At 27.0% G+C, this 21787-nt stretch overlaps 1 pseudogene; it reads right to left on the bottom strand.

The window, feature by feature from the left end:
- Positions 1–16521: 16521 nt before the first annotated feature.
- On the bottom strand, positions 16522–17281 carry LOC120183968 (annotated as a pseudogene).
- Between the last annotated feature and the right edge of the window lie 4506 nt (positions 17282–21787).

Genomic DNA, 21787 nt, shown 5'->3' with positions numbered 1-21787 from the left:
CAGTCTCAGCATCATCTGCACTGGCTCACGAAGATGTTCTTTTGTTGGAGATAAGGGTTCCTCTACGATGTCGACATTTAGGTCGAACAAACTGTTAGTTGAATGTCTTTCCATTCAACTTAAAGGCATCTCGACGTTGAAGTCGAAGAAGCTCGCAGTTGAATATCTCCTCTGGAACTTGAAGGCATCGTGTCAAATGGGTACTGCAAAAATTGTTACGTTGAGGGCATCCCCATATTCAACTCAAATAAATTGGCAGATGAATGTATTTCCCTTTAACTGGTAGCGAAGTTTCTATATAGATTGTTTGTGGAGCCACATCGGTACATATCGTAACAAGTTGTTGATGAATATTTTCCCATTGAACTTGATGAGATGACACTATGATGTGGATTTTTCATTAACAAGTTAAAATCATTACACATTACTTGAGTTGGATTGTCAACTTAATTAGCTTGTTGAGTCATCTCTTAGCGATAGTATAATGATATACCACGAACTGCATCCACTTCAACAAATATCACATAAATATGTGTATCCACATTTGAATATTGATTATGAGAATCAACCATTATATCAACATTTTCATCCTTTGAGAGTTCGAATGTTGTATAAGTTAACTAAAATAATGCGGTTGGAAATCAGTATTGAAGTGAGGACAGTTTTTCTAGTACTTTTAACATGAACATTTCTTGAAATTTTAGTTATTAGCTTCTCAAGAGTAGTGTTTCTCTTGAAGGATATTATGATAGAATGATTTGATGCGAAGACGATGTCGATTTCATCTTTTCGAATTTCTCCATTTTAGTAAACAATAGGTGAAATACGAATCATTTTGAGAGCTTAAAATATTGAGAGTCTTATATCTACAAAAACAATAGTTGAAATATGCCTAATTAAATAAATAGTATATGAATTAAAATATAAACTAATATTTTTTTTAAATTTCACAGTAATTTAAATAACACAATTTCATATTGTTATCGTATCAATAAAATATCTCGATGTATGATCTCGCTTTCAAATTTTAAAACTGCAAAAATAATAAAAAATAATTAGTACAATAAAATTTGTTCAAATAATTAAATATAAAATAAATATAATATAAGAAAATAATAATAATTTTACCTTATAAAAACAATAACAAAATCTACTTAGCTTAATTGAATGAATTAATAGAAGTGAGAATAAGCAAGTAATTTTGGTGTAGTGATGTTTGCATTAAGAGGGGTTGTTATTTATAGGGGAGGGAAGCGTTTGAAAGTCGAGTTTTCATGCTCGGATAATAATAGAGTATCAATAATTCAACGTGCATAATAAAAGGTGCGAATCATGATCTATATCTTCCATACGTGCAAGAGGTTCAGCGAAGACGCGAATGACCATCTATATCTTTACTTATGTGACGTCAACTCGGACTAAATCCCACGAAGACATGACTGATGATCCGTACTTTATTATTATTGTGTCAGAAATTGTGCTAATTAATAATATTAAGAAGAATGTGTATGAAAAGTGAAAAGTAATTATTGAGTCTAAAAATGATATTTCGATCAACACGAGGCAGTTCAGAATTGATGGGGACGGTGATTCAATGTGCACCACCAGAGCAGTCTATTGGGCTGTAGCTTAGCTGTGTATTGGAATCACCATCAAACAGAAAAAATCTCCAAATAGATATGCATGTATGCATATTTAAATGATGTTTTGGTCCACGTTATTATATTAAAAATCTCCCAATAATGATTTTTCTTTAAAAAAAAATCTCTTTTAAATATTTTTAAACTATTCAAGTAGGATAATCTCGTGTTTTGTAAAAAATAATATTATATTCTATGTTCTACGAAAAAATAAATTTTATGTATTTATTATTATCTATATTTAAAATTAAATGACTTTATCTAAAAAGTCGATGGGTCGTTTTATAAAACGCGAGGTCTATTAAAAGTGTTTTTATAGAACGCGAGGTAATCCTACTTGACAGTTTGAGGATATTTTTCTAACAAATATACTTAGGAATGACAATGAGACGGGTTTGGGTCGGGTATTGATTCCCCTGTCCCCATCCCCGTTTAAAAAACTCATACGCGTCCCCGCTTAAAAAATCGTAGGGATTTAAACGGGGATCCCCATCAGGTAATCGGGGAAAACTACGGGGAAACCGGTATCGGGCCGAGTATCAGGCATGGTATATATATATATATATATATATTTCAATGGGGATCCCCATTAGGTAATCAGAAAAAACCGCGGGGAAACGGGTATCCCCGTTTAGCATAAACGATTTTTTAAGGTATCTGGTCGGGTATCGGGCATGGTATATATATTTAAATTAAATATATAAACATTATATATATTTTAATTTAATTTAAATTTATTAATATTATATATATATAATAATAATTTTTAATATTTATCGGGCCGAGTATCGGGGCGGGGATTACCAAATCCGTCCCCGTTTATCATCCCCGAATCTGACCCGTTTAATTCGGTTTTCGATTTTTCCCGTCGGATTTGTTCGTATTTTTAGTTTGTTTGATCTTTTTTGTTAGGTTTTTTTAACCTTTTCATTCTTTAATCTTTTGTGTGATCTAGGTTGCTAGTTTTTGTGTCAATCGTTATAGGAAAATATCTTAATTATAATTTAGTTTACGTTTATGGTTATACTTATAAATTTTTATTATAATTTTGGATATTTTTTATTTTTAATAAAACTAGCGACTTAATATCAAAAAAATATTTAAAATATTTTTAAATAAGTATTTAAAATAAAATCAAGGCAATATTCGAGACATATAAATTATTTAGTCCCATAGAATAGTTTAAAATGTATTTTGGGTCTACGATATTTACTACGGTGGAAGGCGAATTCATCACGGAGTGAAGAGTTTCAAAATATATTATTTTATTTGAACTTATCACGTGGTGATAACGAGCTTCAAAATCATATTATTTTTTAAAAATTTATCAGTTCACGTAATAATTTTATTAATCTATATTAAATATCGTAAAATCTATTATATGAACAATCATTCAAATTTAATTATATTTATAATATAAATCTTAGAGCTTAAATAATAATAGAGGGACCATATGTCCTATCTTGACCAAATCAGTAATTAACAACATCTTTAATTATACATTTCGTCAGTATTTTTAATTAAACTTTTAGTAAGTCCAAACTTAATAATGAGCAATGGGCATGGGGTAGGTCTTTGTCGGACTCAATAGATAACTATCAATCAATTATTTTATTAAAAATTCCTCAATAAATTAGGTACAGTAATGATGGATATGATTGATTTTGATTAACGGTTTTTATTTAATAAATTGGATTCGATTATTTACGTATATTTGATTAATTAAAATTACAGTTACTGAAAAATAAATATTAAATTTATTTTATAAGATTTGTTTCTTTTATTAGCTAATTATAATTAATTTTAATAAACATAAACTTTAAATTTACGTATATTTGATTATTATTTTTCTTTTTTTTCGTATTATTCTTTTTCACTTTTAAATACTAATATTTATTCTTGTGACACATATTTCTTTGTTTTTGTGACACATTTTTTTATATGCTCTTGTGACACGTTTCTTATGATTTTCGGTAAGTTTTTCGCGTACTTCTGCGGTCGTGAAGGTGCTTTCATAAATATCCTAACGACACTTGTTTTATGATTGGCTTGTCGGTAGGCACGTATTGTCAAATTCCTTATTTTATAAATAATCTTTTGATGATATAATCAGAATTGCATAGCGAAGCAGTCTGTCAAATTATTTGGTTCACTCACCACTATTTTATCACATCGTAATAGAGACAATGTGTTTTATAAATATTACTAGATTGTTTCGCTGTTTAGAAAGCTCTTCGTATCTTTAGATTTAATTTTTTTATTTAATTTATGAATTTTTAGTGACCGTTATCTTAAAATTCAGTATTTTTATTATAATTTTAATTCCTCTATTTTTATTTATAAAATTCAGTTTTCACTGTTAAAAAATTATGTACTTAAAAACAACTAAAGTCAAAAATTCGACGTGTCTAAACATAAACCATATATACATTACACCAACCAATGCGTGTGTTCACATTGTTTTTCACCTTTTATGGTAGTTATGTTTAATGTATTATATTTATACAATTTTTATAATATTCTATACTATTAACTAAAAAATATAAATAAAGTTGTCTTGAAATTTTTGAGGGTGATTGTCTCCAATTAGGAATTGGTATGAGTTGGGTGGGATCAGATTTTCGATTAATTTGATCCGATCTGAAAATATATACTCTCACCCAAACTCGATTTGTCTCGAATTTAGGGGTGACTTCACCCAACTCAAGTTTTTGAGGTAAAACTCGAACCTGATTCGACTCGATCCGAAATAAATATATTTATAAAAAATATTATTTTTTTATTCAATAAAAATATGGATATAATTGAAAAAAATAATATATATAGAGTTATTACTGCAACTATCCATAAATATATAAAGTAAATTTACATTATTTTTTTTGTCGAGTCGGGTATTTTTCACTCTAAAATCCAACTAAACCCAAACATCTTTTGTAAAAACCCGACCCGATCCTAAGCCATCCTTGATTATTTATGGTTTAAATTAAAGATTTTTTTTCAAATCTAAATATAATCTTAATCTTATTTAGAGGAGAGAGAATCAAAGATTCTTAAGAAAATAAGGAAATTATTTATAGTGAATCTAAAACTCATTACCTAAAAGAATATAAGAGAATAAAAAAATTCTAAAGTCTAATTTCTATATAATAGGAGTAACAAAGAATTTTCTTAAAAATTATATTATATAAGTTATAACATATTTATATATTTGATTATTTTTCTCTGTTATGCCTTCTAATTAGTTTTTTTTGTAAAAATTATTATTACACTTGTTAAGGGGAAAATCGTTCATATCGATCAAATTATTATATAATAATTAAGTTTTCAATTTAAAATTAATTATAAAGTTATAGAAAATTTATTATTTTGTATTTTTAAAAAAAAAATAGAATAATGCTATGACTTGTACCAATTGATTGAAAGCAGCGTATGTAAAAGGGTCCATTTGTCATAAAGTCCGTGTCAGAGTCCCTACAAGAGGACCACTGCCTTTTGGATTTCCATCGTCTTGTGAAGGACCCATTATTAACCCCATGTGCTACAAATAAAACCTAATAATTTCAAAGAAGATACATGAAAAATTAGGGGTGTTCATTTTTTTTTGTTAGAATTAACTGATCGAATCAAATTAATTCGATTAATTTAATGTGATTATTGAATTAGTTTGATCGAAAAATGGTTAATATTTTTTTAATATTCGGTTCATGATTAATTCAATTCAAAATCGATTAATTAACTGAAATTATTAAATATTAAATATATTATAGATTAAATATATATTTTAATATATTATATATTAAAAAAATTAATTAGGTATTAAGAATTAAGACTCAAATATTTTTAATCATACTAAACTCATTAAATTATTAATACACAATTAAATTTTAACCCAAATTAAAAAATACCTCCATTATATTCAACTTAATTTAATTTAAAAAATTATTTAAAAAATCCGGTTAATTCGGTTAACCGACCAAAATAACCGAACTTTATTAGGTTCGGTTAATGTTTTCAAAAAAAAGTTTAGTTCAATTAACAATTAAAGAAAAAAATTTAGTTAATTCAATTAATAATAATTCGGTTCGGTCGGTGGTTGTTTTAACCATTTTAATACTCTAATGAAAAACACACTGATGTATACTCTAATTAAATAATAGATGCTTGGTTGGATTTATTGAAACCAAACTTTTCTTTCTGTATTTTTAATTAAACTAAATTAATTTATTTTAAAAATAATAATGGAAGATATTTCCCAATGGAAAGCAACACTTCGTTTTTTTTATTACTCGAAATTTGTCTTTCCTAATCACATGATTTTCATGTCCAAATTGTGACAGATGGAGAAAAGACAGCGATACATAATTGATATGAAATAATACAAATAAGGGTAAAGTATAGTAATGGTCACTGAACATTTCTAAAGATTACATTTAGGTCCCTAAACTTTTAAAACTTACAATACATTCCCTCAACATTTAATCCATTTGCAATATGGTCCCGCACCTATGAAAATTATGGTAAATTATATAAATAGTCACTGAACTTTTTAGGTACTTGAATTTAGGTCCCCTAACTTTTAAAACTTACAAAACATTCCTCAATTACATTCTAAACCCCAAATTCCAAAATAATTAAATTTCATTCTAAACCATAAATTCTAAAATAGTTCAATTACATTCTAAAACTCAAATTCTAAAATATTTCAATTTAAGGAGGAATATACTAGACTATCTTTAAGAACGTGATAACGTTTTGATTTTTTTACTTTTGTGAAGAAAAAAAATACACTCTCTCATCGTAAATGTAAATTTAAGGACCTTCAATAATTTAAATATATAAAATGATTATGGAAGAAATTGAATAAAAAAACACAATCTTTCAATGAAAAAATTAAGAATCAAAATCGCAAATTGACATCCTTATAATTTTTATTTATTTAAATTATAATTTAGTTTTTTAATAGTTTGATATGATTATAAGATAGTATTTATTAAAAAAAATTAATTTATTAATAATATAGATATACACTAAAAACACAATTGTTTGAATTTAAAACTTTTAAAGAAAATAACATTTTTTTACCTATGAAATCAATTAACGAGTTATAATATAATTTTGTTAAGTGTATTAGAAAATTAAAAAATAGATCGTGCTAGAACTAAAAGAATACGTGACCATGAAATAGAAAGTTTACGTACATTACGAAAACATGGCACAAATCCCATCTCTTTTGAGTTGATTGTTATCATCAACTTAGGGTATATTATATTAAATTATTGATTTTTTTAATTTTATTTTTGAAGTAGTCAACTTCAGTGTTTATTTTTTATTGTGTTTTTTATGATTTTATTAAATAATTTTTCTACAAAAAATATTCGATGTAATAAGTAAATAAATATTTAATTATCATGGTAATATTTATATTTTAATTATAATAGAAATAATATAAAAATAAAATATATTTATACATCATTACTATAATTAACATAACTCATATATAAAATTTTGACTCTGCTATTTATGTAGTCTTAATATTTATATGAAAGATATAAAATATATTAACACGTATGATTAGATATAAAAACATACACAAATAATCAGAAATATATTTATTTTTAAATAAATGAATTATTATCATATATTATTACTATTGAAAAATTTTCATGTCTTTAAATTAATATTAAAAAAAATTATCATATGTTTTAAATATAAAAAGTAAATTAATTAATAATTTAATGACATTGGCGTCGTTTATAAAAAAAGACAGAAATTGAAATATTTTAGAATTTGGGTTTTAGAATGTAATTGAATTATTTTGGAATTTAGTGTTTAGAATGAAATTTAATTACTTTTGAATTTGTGGTTTATAATGAAATTGAGGATTGTTTTGTAAGTTTTAAAAGGTGGGGGACCTAAATTCAAGTACCTAAAAAGTTAAATGACCATTTATATAATTTATCCTAATTTTCATAGGTGCAAGGATCATATTGTAAACGGATTAAATGTTGGGGACTATATTGTAAGTTTCAAGAGTTGGGGGACCTAAATGCAAGCTTTAGAAATGTTCAGTGACCATTACTATACTTTACCCTACAAATAATTTTGATAAAACTATATGTTTAATATATATATATATATATATATATATTGCTTTAAGCCCCGAAACTGTTTTGAGTATCTAAATTATTTGTTGATCAAAATAAGTCCTTAAATCATATATGTTTTTTGCTTTAAGTACTTAAACTATCTTTTTTTGTTAATTTTGGGTTCGATCGATTAACAATTAATGATTTTTTTAAATATCGGTTTCGGTTAATTGAGTTCAAAATCGGATAATTAACTGAATTAACGGAACTAACAAAAATTATTAAATATTTAATATATATATATATATATATATATATATATTATTTAGTTTTATGGGTATTTGAACTCGCTTTTACCGAATTAATAGACCAAATTAACCCAATAAACCAAAAAATATTTGATATTTAATATTTAATATATATTATTTATAAATGTCAGTTAATTCGATTAACCGATCAATTAATCGAACTTAGTTCGGTTCGATTAAATTTTTTTAGAAATATTTAGTTCAATTAACGGTTAATGTGAAAAAATTTGTTAATGAAATTCAAGTAATTCGGTTTAGTCGATTAACCGAATTACCAGTTTGACCACCCCTACCGTCAGCCAATAAATCCATTAAACATTCTTGCGTGATGATAATTCACATGGCAATGGCATCACCATACGTGTTAGTGTATGATTTTTATATTTAGAATACGATGTATATGATTATCAATATCATTTAATGAGGTTGATTCATTCTTACTTTTTAGGGTAAAATATATAAATAGTTATCGGTTATATGATACTACTTTATTAAGTTTATCAATTATTAAAAATTATTAAAAATTATAAAATGATCATCAAACTATAATGTGTTACTTTGTTTAGTCGACTATTAAAAGTTATAAAATGACCATTTGACTACTCATTATGTTCCAAACTCATCGTTTTCTATTAACAAATTGACGAATTTTGAGCTGAATGTTAACTTGCTGACTTTGACTGTGACATAATAAAATCTGATCACATAATCTCAAATGACTAACATATCACATACATCATGGTAACGTCTAGCTTAGATAACTACCAATTTTTAACAAAAATAATGAGTTTGGAACATAATGAATAGTCGAGTAATTATTTTGTAACTTTTAATAATATAGTGATTTTTCATGTCAACTTATGTCGGTTGATCCATTATTTTTTATAGATTTAACTAGTCATGAATATTAAAAAAATTGTTAAAAGTGTTGCGATAAGATTAGGGATAATATTTATGGGGTCATATCAGATTGAATTTATTTTTTATCCATCTAAGTTTAATATGGATATTTTATTTTATTTATTCGTTATTTGATGTGATCTATGTTTAAAGAAGTTTGATTTGATAAGAAACTCGGATCATTTTTTAATAAGACTTCATATAGTAACGCGCACACACGTGTATACATACATATATATATATACACACACTAAGTAAAATAAAAAGTTTATTAAAAATATATATAGATAAATATTATTGTATTATATTTAGGTAAGTAAAAGATATTATAATATTTTCTTCGAGTCAAGTTAAAATTTGTCATCTTAAACTTAAACTCAACCAGTGGTATATTCTGAAATATTTTTCATGGTACTTATATATATTAATAACATAAAATTTTAGGGTGGACACTGTATGTAAAATAAGTAAGTAATCGAAAAAAACTCATATTTCAATGTGGGCACGAAAAATTTCAGGATAAGCACTATTAATAAAATAAGTAACTATCAGAAGATAATTCGAATTTGAGAATGGACCCGTGTCCACTGTCACCAAACAGTGGCTCCGCCACTAAACTCTACTCAATTTTTTTTTTAAAACGACCCGATTCAAATTTAATTATTTTTAAAAATTTGATCTTATAAAATGGGCCAAATCAAAACTCATTAGATATTTAAACTTTAAAAATAATAGTATTAAAAGAAAATCAAAGATCTTCAATATTATATATAGAACGCAAATAATACCAAATATACGTATATAAATATACTTTTTTAAAAGTATCAATGATTTAGCATGAACTTATATTTTGAAATCAAAATTAATTGATCAACTCCATGCACAAATTTGTAGGTCCAATTGTAGATTTCCAAAGATTTTAAAGTCAAAATTCCCAAAAAGTACCATTGATTAGTTAACCCAAATAATTAAATAAAATAGGGTAAACCACATATATGGTCAATAAATTATATTATAATGATCTTTTTGGCCTTTAAAGTTTTAAAATTTATAAAAATGGTCACTAAACTATGGTAAAATGATTTTTTTATCATTGAAGTTTCTAAAGTTACAACTTATTAGATTGTTACATAATGATCATTGTATATTATAAAATAGGGAAAATTTTTGAACTTAGAAGGTTATTGTATAACAATTCGATAAGATTAATGACTATTTTGCAACAATTTGATAAATTTTAATGAGTATTTTATAATTGTTTGAAACTTTCAATGATCATTTTGTAACTTTTAAAACTTCATTAACCAAAAAGATCATTTCAGTATAGTTTAGTGATCAATTGTATACTTTACTCAACAAAATATCCTTATTAATTCAAGGGACCAATTTTTTTTTGTTAAATTTTAAAAATGATCGATTTTTATTATTGTATTTTTAAAAAATAATAATACTTGAAGTATTTAAAGACAATATTATTAAATTACATGAATTTAGAATGATCAAATTATAAAGCATGAAATACATTTATAACTTGCATATTATACAAAAGGGTAAATTATGCATTTAGTACATAAACTATCAGTTTTTATCCATTTTAGTATTTAAGCTTTCATTTTTTTAAATCATACTATAGTCACTCATTTTCGTCTTGGCTTATTTAGTATATATAATCATATAATATAGTTTTTGAACATACTTTTGAAAACATATATAATATGGTTTTCAAAAACATTTTTGAAAATATATAATATGATTTTAAAAACATTTTTGAAAACGTATATAAAACTAAGGTTTAGTTTTTGTTTCGTTTTAGTATCATAGTTCCAAATTTAACATTAAGTTTTTATTTTTTTTAGAGTTTAGGTACTAAAACATTCTAAAATTGATAGTTTAGGTACTAAACACATTAAGTTTTTAACGGTGGGTACTAAAATGAAACAAAAACTAAAAATTAGGTATGATTTTGAAAAAAAATTAAAAGTTTAAATACTAAAACAGACTAAAACTGATAGTTTATATATTAAATGTGTAATTTACCCTATATAAAAACTAATACAAGCGGAATTGCTATTATAAAAACAGTTTAATCCAAATTTATACTTTTAACAAATCTGATAAATCCGTACGTGGAAACAACTGAAAAACCCACGTGTAAAACTCCTACAATATTTTATTTAAATAATATGATAAATCCGCACGGGTAAGTCAGCACAAATTGTCATTATTTGATTTTTTATTTTATTTTAAAGAATATCGAGAAACCACCCAAAAAATCAGTAAAATAACTTTTTAAATCAGTAAAAAATCAGCACAAATTGTCATTATTTGATTTTTTATTTTATTTCGAATATTACGGTCGTGATATTTTTTTTAAATGAGTTAATTAAAAAAAAAACTTTTTAAAAATAAAATAGAAGAACACCTGTCTACCATTGCCACGATTACCCGTTATTTATTAAATTACGACCGTGACACTGGTATTCGATAGTTATTTGAATCCCTGTCGAGGACTGGACATGCTCCATTAATGACGTTGAGCTGTGGGGTATGTATGAAGGCCTCCGGTTGGCTTTGTGGTTAAACAATCGGAAAGTTCTATAATACGACACTCTTAATATACTGTTAAAATAGATATTATCGATTTTATTATTATTTAAATAATAAAATCGGTAAAAAAATTACCTAAAATATTATTATTTTCACATAAAACATCAATATTTTTTAACATTTCTGATATAGTGCCCAACAATAATAAAATCGGTAGAAAAAATAACAAAATCGATAGCGTTTTACCGGATATATTACCAAGCTCGATAAAGCACCTAAAAATAACAAAACCGATAGAAATAATAATATTTTTGATATTTTTTCACTGATTTTATTATTTAAATAATAATAAAATCAGTAAAAAAATTAGACGTATATTAACACTGTCGCAAGTATCATTTTCCTAAACAATCGGTATTTACATGTCAAAACATATTTGGAGGTCTTGCAGCTGTTAAGTACATGGGTCGGATCTCTCCGATGGTGCCTCATATTGTTGAGCTGCTGCAGCAGGATTGGTTTCTGCAATTTCTTTACGTGGCAAAGCTTAAATTAAGAGTTACTTTCTTATAACTTATATAGTGTGACACTCTCTTTTTCTTATTTATTTATATTCGTATTTTTAAAATTCAAAGAATTCATTTTAAAACCTGAAGGTAATCGAATATCTTAATCGATGAAAATATTATATTTCTAACTATGTATTTTTTTCATAAATTTTAAAGTTGTTTCGGAACATGCAATTATACCAATTTTAGTTATTAAATTTTTAAATTGAATAATTATATATATGAGTAATATTAGATTAAAAAAAAAACAAAGGGTCATTTCGTGATTTTATGTCATTTAGTTAGGTAGTTCATTGTCACTTTCGATGTCAACTTTATAATATATCAAACTAGTAGGTCCAATCGTAGATATTCAAAGATTTTCTAATCAAAATCCCAAAAAATATTCATTAATTTTAGTTTACACTTATAAATTTTTAAATTATTTTATCCAAATCTATCCATGCATAATATATAAATCTTTCTCTATAATTTAACCTAAACTTTACGGATATAATAGATATAAGGGTAAACTACACGTTTAGTACTCTAACTTCACTTTTGTTCTGTTTTGGTCGTCTAATTATTTTTTTAAAAATCATGTCTAACATTTGATTTTGGTTTCATTTTAGTAACTCGTTAAAAAACTAACGGTGATACCAATGTGTCATCATAAGTTAACGCAATGTCAATATTGAAAAAAATAAAAATGCTAAATCGGCAGCTCTGTTAATTTTTAATAATGGATGACCAAAATAAAATTAAAATATAACATTATGTATGATTTTTTTTTAAAAATAGTTGCATGACCAAAATAGAATAAAAATGATAGTTGAGGTACTGAATATGTAGTTTAGGGTGTCTTCTGTTTGCTTTATGTTTTTCTCTCCTCGATTTAAATAAAGGCTCAAAACAAATTGTTTTATAATATACCTCGTACCAAAAAATGTTATATCAATTATAATATAATATAATATAATATAATTTGAATAAACAAATAAACATATAATAATATTAACAAATAGGGTAAATCATGTAAATAGTCCTCAAACTTTTAAGGTATTTATATTTTCATCATTAAACTTTTAAAATTTACAATACAATTGTTCAACTTACATATATATATATATATATATTTCGATAAAATTATAAATGCACCCTTACTTTAAAAAAAGGTAAATTGCACATTTAGTATCTAAGCTATCGGTTTTAGTATATTTTAATACATAAACTTTTAATTTTTTCAAAACTATAATTAACTTTTAGGATAGGTTCCTTTCTTGCCATAATTTCGGGTAGAATTCAACTTACAATTACAGCAGTAAATATGGGATTAATTTTTTTTACTGGAACAAATTTACTTTGGCGACTGTTCACGTACTCCTTTTAATTTAAACGAAGAGTTACGATCGATGAGAAAACGACTATTACCCGTTATTCTTATGTGAAAGAGAATTAATCATAAGGAAAGACGTAATGTTTAGATTTTGAAAAGTTCAACTTCCTTTTTTCGGTCTCAGTCGAGGAGCTATTATAGTGCTTATAGTTGATTGTGTCAAACATAACGTTGTTATAGCTATTTGTATGTCAACATATCCGCTCCCAAATGACGTGAATGTCCTATGCTACTTTTTTGTACCGAGGCTCTTAAAATATTTTAATATAGATTAATTTGTCAAATTTAAAATTATGAGGGATCTACGAGATTTTTTTACTAGAATTCATCATGAAAAACGATTAAAGACATTGTCAAAATCTTCGTTTATAACTTTCTCTACTACTAAACAAAAAGTTTATTTTTCATTCGAACGAAAATGTCGTTAGAGCATAAATATTATACATAGATGGGCCTAAATAGCATTTATGTACATGCCTCCTAAATTTTAGGCATGTGACGGATCACATATTACCCTTGTCATTGAACAAACTATTTTAAAAATTAAATTATTAGAATGTTTCTGAAAATAAATACTTATCAAACTATTTATTACTTAGACTTAGGGAGGGATTAAATTGGGACGGCGGGTACTCGTTCCTTTAAAAATTTAAAGTTATCATATATTTAATTTTTTTTTTTGTATTTTCTATTGAAAATCTATTTTCGTCTTCTGAAATTTTATAAATTCAAATTTATCCTTTAAAATTTTAAGTTCGTATTCTATAACATAAAATCTTACTTCTGTCGTTTTGACTAGACTTATAAGAAGTCACTGATCGTAATGGTAAGTTATAGTAAATGAACATGTAGCAGGACAAAGCAGACGATTACTTAGTTGCACTTTCCTGGACAATAATAAATGAAGACGGGCTAATTATTTAGCCCAATATGATACAGAATAAATTACTTAGGAATCTACGGTATTTATTACAGTGATTTGCAAGTTCTAATAAAACATATTTTTTTTATTCAGAATTTTCATACCGATGTGATAAATTCTAATAAAAGAATATTTTATTGAAACCCGTCATATCGACGTAATAAGTTTAAATAAAAAAAATTATTTGAACAAACTTATTACATCGACGTGACGAATTTACTCTACACTATAGCATGCCCAAGTGCTAATAGGCTTTGTTTGTTGCTCGCCCGCCCACTTGCTAAAACTTACTATGATTTGTATCGCCTTAATGTTAAAAATGTGAGCTTGATATTGGAGAGATGTTTATTCTGAAATATTAATATCAATGTTAGTATCTGTTTAAAATCTTTTTCGGTTATTTTTTTATTAAAACATCACAGAAAAGAGACCTAATTAGGCATCAAGCAATTAACCTCGACTTTGAATCTTTTAAGGAGAAAATAGAATAAATTCATACTCAATCGAATTCAAAAGGCGTTAAAATTACGCTTCTATCACAAATTATATTATAAATTTTAGGGTAAATTACGTTTTTTAATACTTAAACTATCATTTTTAGTTTGCTTTATTACCTAAACTTTCAAAATCATACCTAAACTTTAGTTTTTATTTCATTTTAGTATCACACCGTTCAAAACTTTAAGGTCTGTTTGGTTCTAAAAAGTATTTTCTGTTTTCATTCTCTGATTTTATTCTTCAGAAAATAGTTTTCATTCTCTGTTTTTGAAAAATATAAAATATGTTTAGTTAATATAAATGAAAACCTTAATGCAAAACTAAAATAGAAAAAAATGTATGTTGTATCTGATTTTTTAAAATAGAAATAAACAAGTAGCTATAAAATAATTAAATTAAACTATAATTGTTAAAAAAAGTCATTACATAAATTTAACGTGTGAATTATGTAATATAAAACAATAAAAGTGATAAGAAATTCCATAAAAAATTATTTTAGTTTATAAAAAATATAATGTTAATGCATATTGAACATCAATTAAATTTAAAAAATACACAAAATTTTGTTATAAGCAAAAACACAAAAAGTGTTATTAACATAAAAAATATGTTTAGTAGTAGTTGAGACCCTCAAACTTTTGGGAGAAATAATTATTGTAGTCCCTGAACATTTTTTTTGCAACAAATATAATCCTTAAACTTAGAAAAAAATTAATATAACCCTTTAAATGAGGAATCAAATGTTGACAGTCATGACGCTTACATTATAGTTCATAAACTTACATGGTAATCTATAATTTTGATGTGACAGTTCGTAATACCGTTATGATAGTACTCGATGGACGATAATGTAGTAGATGAACTTAATTGATTATTAAAAAGTCTGATGAGTTATTTAAAAATTTAAAATTTATTTAGATTAAAAATATAAAATATAAACAATTATTAAGATACTCAATACATTAAATATAAAAACACTAAAAATTAAATTACTAAAAAAATAATTTAAGGACTACATTGAGTGAAAAAAGTTTAGGAACCATATTAATATTTTTTTATAAAAGTTTGAGAATTTCAAATATCATTAATTCAAAAAATTATTGTTAGAATGATTTAAACCTGTGTAAGTTGAGTTAAAAATCTAAATATCATATTTCCTTATTTTTCAAATTTTCAAAACAATTTTAATGAAAAATACTGAAAATATTTTTTTTATATTTTTATATTTTCACTCATTTTTGTTTTCATTTTTCAAGAATCATTTATAATTATACAATCAAGGATATTTTCTTTAACGTTTTCTATTATTTAAGAAAATGAAAATGAAAATGAAAATGAAAATTATTTATATTTTTTAAAAACCAAACAGACCTTTAGTTTTTATTTTATTTTAATATCCCGTAAGTTTTGAAAAGATCAAATGTTCAGATATTAAAAATATATCAAAACTGATAATTTAAGGACTAAACACATTAAATTTTTAACGAAGAATCCTAATACAAATAGAGAAGATATTCAATTAAAAATTAAAAATCAAGCCCAGCTTTAACACCAGCTTCATAAGAATCTCCGACCAAATCACCGATCAACATTCCACCCAACAATCCACCGGCCAAGCCCAATCCCAACCCGGTTACCATGCTGCCGCCGCCGCCCATCATCTGCTTCTTCGGTTTTTATCGGTAATACGCTCCCGGTGGTCGAGTATAACTAGTTACAGGAGGCGGATACGCCATCGCCGGCTTCTCCATTGATCCCGAACTCGGCCGCGGGGTAACCAGTTGCAGGCGGCGGATAAGATATAGCCGGCTTCTTCGCCGTAACCGGTAGCTGTGCGCTGAACTTTTCACCGAACTTATCACCAAAAAGCAACGCACCTTTAGCTTTTTCGTTAGGCAATATGACGGCGTAACTCCTCAAGTTCTGTATAGCCTTCCCGTTCCGTTATCTTCATCGAGCAACTCCTTAACCGGAACTTGAACCGTGCCTATATCTCTATCTCCGAGCTTACGTTCCGATCTAAGACGAAACACGAGGCTGAGCCCGTTTCGGAGAATGGCGGCTTCGTCGACGGTGAACTTCAAAGAGCAAAGACATTCGTGTTCGGTCCACTGCCCTTGTTTACCGGAGTCCTTTGTGCAATTCCATTACATCTCGGAGATAATCGCTTCGGTTTGTTTAATATACGATTACCTTTTCTTGGAGACTTTTGCATGTATGTTCTCTGGCAGAAAGTCTCAGCTGCAAGGACTGCACATTATCCTGCAACTTCTTTGTAGGGCTCAGTAAGGTCCACCTGTAAATTTGACATCACGGTCTTGCAATCTCCCATGCATTTCACGATTTGCCATTAGGCCACTAAACATGAAAACAGACCCTTCATGGCCAATTTTTTCCCAGATTAACTAGCTTCAGACAAAGATCATCAGCTTCCATTGATACTATGATGAGACAAAAGCTTACCTAGAGAGCTCTGTAACATATGTGTGAGCATTGAGTTCCTGCTTTAGAAAAGCAGAAAGAATAAAGGGGTTAATGCTAGCTAGACATATCGATTTTTTATTCGGTTGTGCGTATGAGTTGTTCATGCATGAGGGCGAGGGTGGAAAGAGAGGGCGAGGAAGAAACCTGTAAGGAATATGGGACGTTTTGGATGCCAAGGCGGAAATTACATCACCGAGCGGTGAGATAGATTTATTTATGAACTGGGATTCCTTCAATCTTTCACCTTCGACATCAATCTTCCCAACACGCTCACTGCCAGAAAAATTTACCAGCCATAGGTGACTCCTAGTCTTTTGGCCATTTATCAAATTAGTTCCCCTTACAGTTACACGTAACAAGCTGCAAAGAGAGATTCTGGTCACTATAGTTATTGCACCGCTATTTCTCGGCCAGAGTTGCTGAACAACGAAAGCTTTTTCATCGGATCACAAAAGGTCTAGCTTTTTTAAACTTATTTCAGAAACAAAACAAATAGTAAATAAGATATTACCGGTGAGAACGACTGCTCATTTCATTGGCGTTGGTAGCTCCAACTGATCTGACCTTGTTTCCAGACTTTAGCAGCTCCCAAGCTTCCTCTGTATTGTAAACACTAGCTTCGACAACTCCCGGAACTTCTTCTGTTCCATCTGCCGCTTGCTCGACATCCGACCTATATCAACATAGTGTAGGAGTTCAACATTGGAATTAACTCTCCAAATACTTACACCGGGGTAAGTGAACAAAATACTACATTATTTGTCAAATTTTTTTCATAATTCATACTATAAAAAGGTATAGTACTTAACACGTACTTATACCGGTATAAATTAATAAATAACATTTAACTCGTACTTACACTGTTGCAAGTGAATAAAAAAATGTAACATTTAACACATGCTTACACATGTACAAGTCTATACATCTTTTAAAATCTTAATACCTAATAATAAACCATCTTAAACGAAACTGTAACCGTTAACCATCTTTTTTAGCGGTTCGATTAATCGAAACTGTTTAGTATTACCGGTTAGGTTAATTACCCTATTAAATGTCACAATTATACCTGTTACGGTTTCGGGTTTTTTAACACCCCTACCAATAATAATGGATTGGTTTTATCTTCTCGGCATATTGTCCTGTGCCTAAGAATAGTTATTAAAGTTCATGCCAATGGATTTCTTTCATTATGGAGATAAAAGTAAATAGATTGCACATAAGTGTCTGTCTTGCAACAAGACTTTAATAATTGGTCAACCACATACAAATTAGTTTTCTCCTAAAAGGTCCCTGATATTTTCGTTGTAGACCTCCATCATGCTAACAAATAGTTCATATTTCATTACACCACCTCTCTCTCCAGCAACTCGAAACAACTCCTCCAATGTCTTGTAATTAACTCCTTTATTTTCCGGTGTTCCTTCCATAGTAAATGTTTTCCCAGTTCCAGTTTGCCCATATGCAAACATTATAACCATCCAACACAGAAGTGACTATGGGTTTAGTTCGAAAAGAAAAAAAGAAAAGAACTCGACGCCCATTTCAGCCATTTGATTACGAGAAGAAAAGAAAGAAAACAAGAACTCGATTATTAGAAAAGAAAAAAATCAAGGGAAAACTATACGATTTAGGAAGAAAAATTGGGAGATCGAAAGAGTTTCAGAGAGAATTTTTTGAGAAATTGACGAGAGAGAGAGAGAGCTAGATCGATGCGTTGAGTTTAAATTAGGACTGCATATGGAGACTGTTCATCTATGTATTTATTTATTTATTTATACACGCATTTGCATCTTATCTTTATTTTTAATTTTCTGACTGTCGGAGGTCTTCCACGAAAGCTACTCTCAACCTGGTGTTAGGATCAGCCTACTACCCTACCTCCCCCTTATCCCATTGCATATGGGAATCAGGGTTTTGTTATTGTTGTTATTGTTGTTATGTGCGACAAACTTAATATACGATTAAAGAAAGACGATATCGATTTTGTTATTTTTTTTAATAAAATCGATAAAAAAATTACCGAAAACATTATTATTTCTACCAATTTTATTATTATTGAGCGTTTTACCAGTTTTGTTAACATATTCAGTAAATCGTTACTTAAAACATTATTTTTTCTATCGATTTTATTATTATTGGGCACTTTTCTGATAATGTTAAAAAACATTAACGTTTTAGGTAAAAATAAAATAATAATGTTTTTGATAATTTTTTTTTTCTATTTTGTTTGATTCAAAATGGAGTAACTTGAGCCGTTGGATTGACTTGGCTATATAGAACGGCTATTTCCCGAATTCCGTATAAATATCTTTTGTGCAAAATACACCATAGGTCACTAAACTATGCTTAAATAATCTTTGGGTACACTACGTGGTTAGTCCCCTATGTTCAAAGTCTGTCTGAATTTGATCACCAATTTAAAAATTAAGGGAAACCGGTCCCTAACATTATCGATCCGTTCGATTTTAACCCCTTTTGATGAAGTCCCTAACATGGCCGATGGACTAAAATCGAACGAGAGTTAACGACTGAGGGACTAAAGTCTAATGGATTGATAATATTAGGGACTAAAATTCAATGAATTGATAACGTTAGGGACCATTCCTCCTTAATTTTAAATTGATGCTCAAAGTCGGTTAGACTGAAAGCATAGTGGATTATTTGCATAGTTTACCCGTAATCTTTTTAGTCACGTAACTTTCCAGAGATGCAAAATAATCATCAAATTTTTTGAACTATTTTAAATAAGGGTAAATTATGCCTTTGTACCTAAATTATTAGTTTTGATCCGTTTTAATACTTAATTTTTTTTTCAAAACCATACCTAAAGTTTTGTTTTATTTTATTTTAGAACCTCTGCTCAAAATTTAACGTTAATTTTTGGAAAAAACTGAAAGTTTAGTTATTAAAACGGACCAAAACTAATAGTTTAGATACTAAACGTGTTAAGTTTCTAATGGTGAGTACTAAAATGAAACAAAAATTAAACGTTATGTACGATTTTGAAAAATTGAAAGTTTAGATACTAAAACGGATCAAAATTGATAGTTCAAGTACTAATTGTGTATTTTCCCTTATAAATAATTATATTATTATAATAAAGAGTAAACTACACTTTTAGTACATAAACTATCAATTTTAATTTGTTTTAGTATCTAAACTTTCCTTTTTTTTCAAAACTATGTCTAACGTTTAGATTTTATTTCATTTTAGTACCCGTCGTTAAAAACTTAATACGCTTAGCACCTAAACTATCAATTTTGGTCCATTTTAGTACCTAAACTTTCAAAAAAAAATCAAACTTAACGTTAAGTTTTTAACAGGTTACTAAAATGAAACAAAAACTAAACTTTAGGTATGATTTTGAAAAATATTGTCGCTCTTCTATCACTTAGTTTCTCTTTTGGTTACTCAACTACTGTTTTTTTCAAAACCATATATAATGTTATGTTTTAGTTGTTTTGGTCACCTACCGTCAAAAGATTAATAGTGATGTTGATGTGACATTTTTATTATTTTCAATGTTGACATGGAATTATATTATGGTGACATGTCAATATTACAATTACTTTTTTAATGGCAAGTGACCAAAACAGAACTAAAATATAAATGGTAGGTATGATTTTGAAAAAAAAAATAATAGTTGAATGACCAAAATAGAAACTAAGTAATAGGTGGATGAACAAACGAGTAGGTTATGATCATTTTGTAATATTTAGATAAAATGATCATTTTAATAGTTCGATATATTTAATGAAAACGTTTTATTTGTTCAAAAAAGTAATGACTATTTTGTAAACTTTAGAAGTTTAACAATCAAAATAATCATTTGAGTATAGTTTAATGGCTTTTGATGTACTTTACCCATATCTTTGTAAGGAGCTTATGCCTAGAATCCATAAAAGTTTGGATTCGGGCAATTTAACCAGATTAAATTAAAGGCTTTATTCATAAATTGGTCCCTAAATTATACTTGATTTTTATTAATTAAAGTACACAAACTATCACTAAACCATGTTAAAATGATCTTTTTGATTATTAAATTTATCACACTATAATAAAATAATCCTTAAATTTATATAAATTTATTATTATTTTTATAATATGCAGTGACTATTTGTAACAATTTGATAAATTTATTCCTTATTTTATAAATTTTAAAATTTAAATGACAAAAAAATTCATTTCAACATACAATTATTTCAATGAATGAATTTTAAAACTTCAAAAGGTATTGAACTATTACCCAATATATTATTTTTGCTGAATTCAAAAAAATAATTACTTGGTATATTTTAAAACCTTCTTTTTATCTTAAGCTTAAATCAAGTCTAAAGGTATTGAACTATCACCCAATATATATATATTTATGTCATTAGAATTTATGAAGGCTTAGAATTAGAGTCACAAAGTACTGTTGCCTTAGCTTAGCTTTTAACCATTTGACTTTATTCATTA

The sequence above is a fragment of the Hibiscus syriacus genome, unplaced genomic scaffold (genome assembly GCF_006381635.1).
Source record: "Hibiscus syriacus cultivar Baekdansim isolate YM2019G1 unplaced genomic scaffold, ASM638163v2 tig00112856_pilon, whole genome shotgun sequence".
In the NCBI taxonomy this organism is placed as follows: Eukaryota; Viridiplantae; Streptophyta; class Magnoliopsida; order Malvales; family Malvaceae; genus Hibiscus; species Hibiscus syriacus.
The sequence above is the reverse complement of the archived record's forward strand: the minus strand, read 5'-3'. Positions and strand labels throughout refer to the sequence as shown.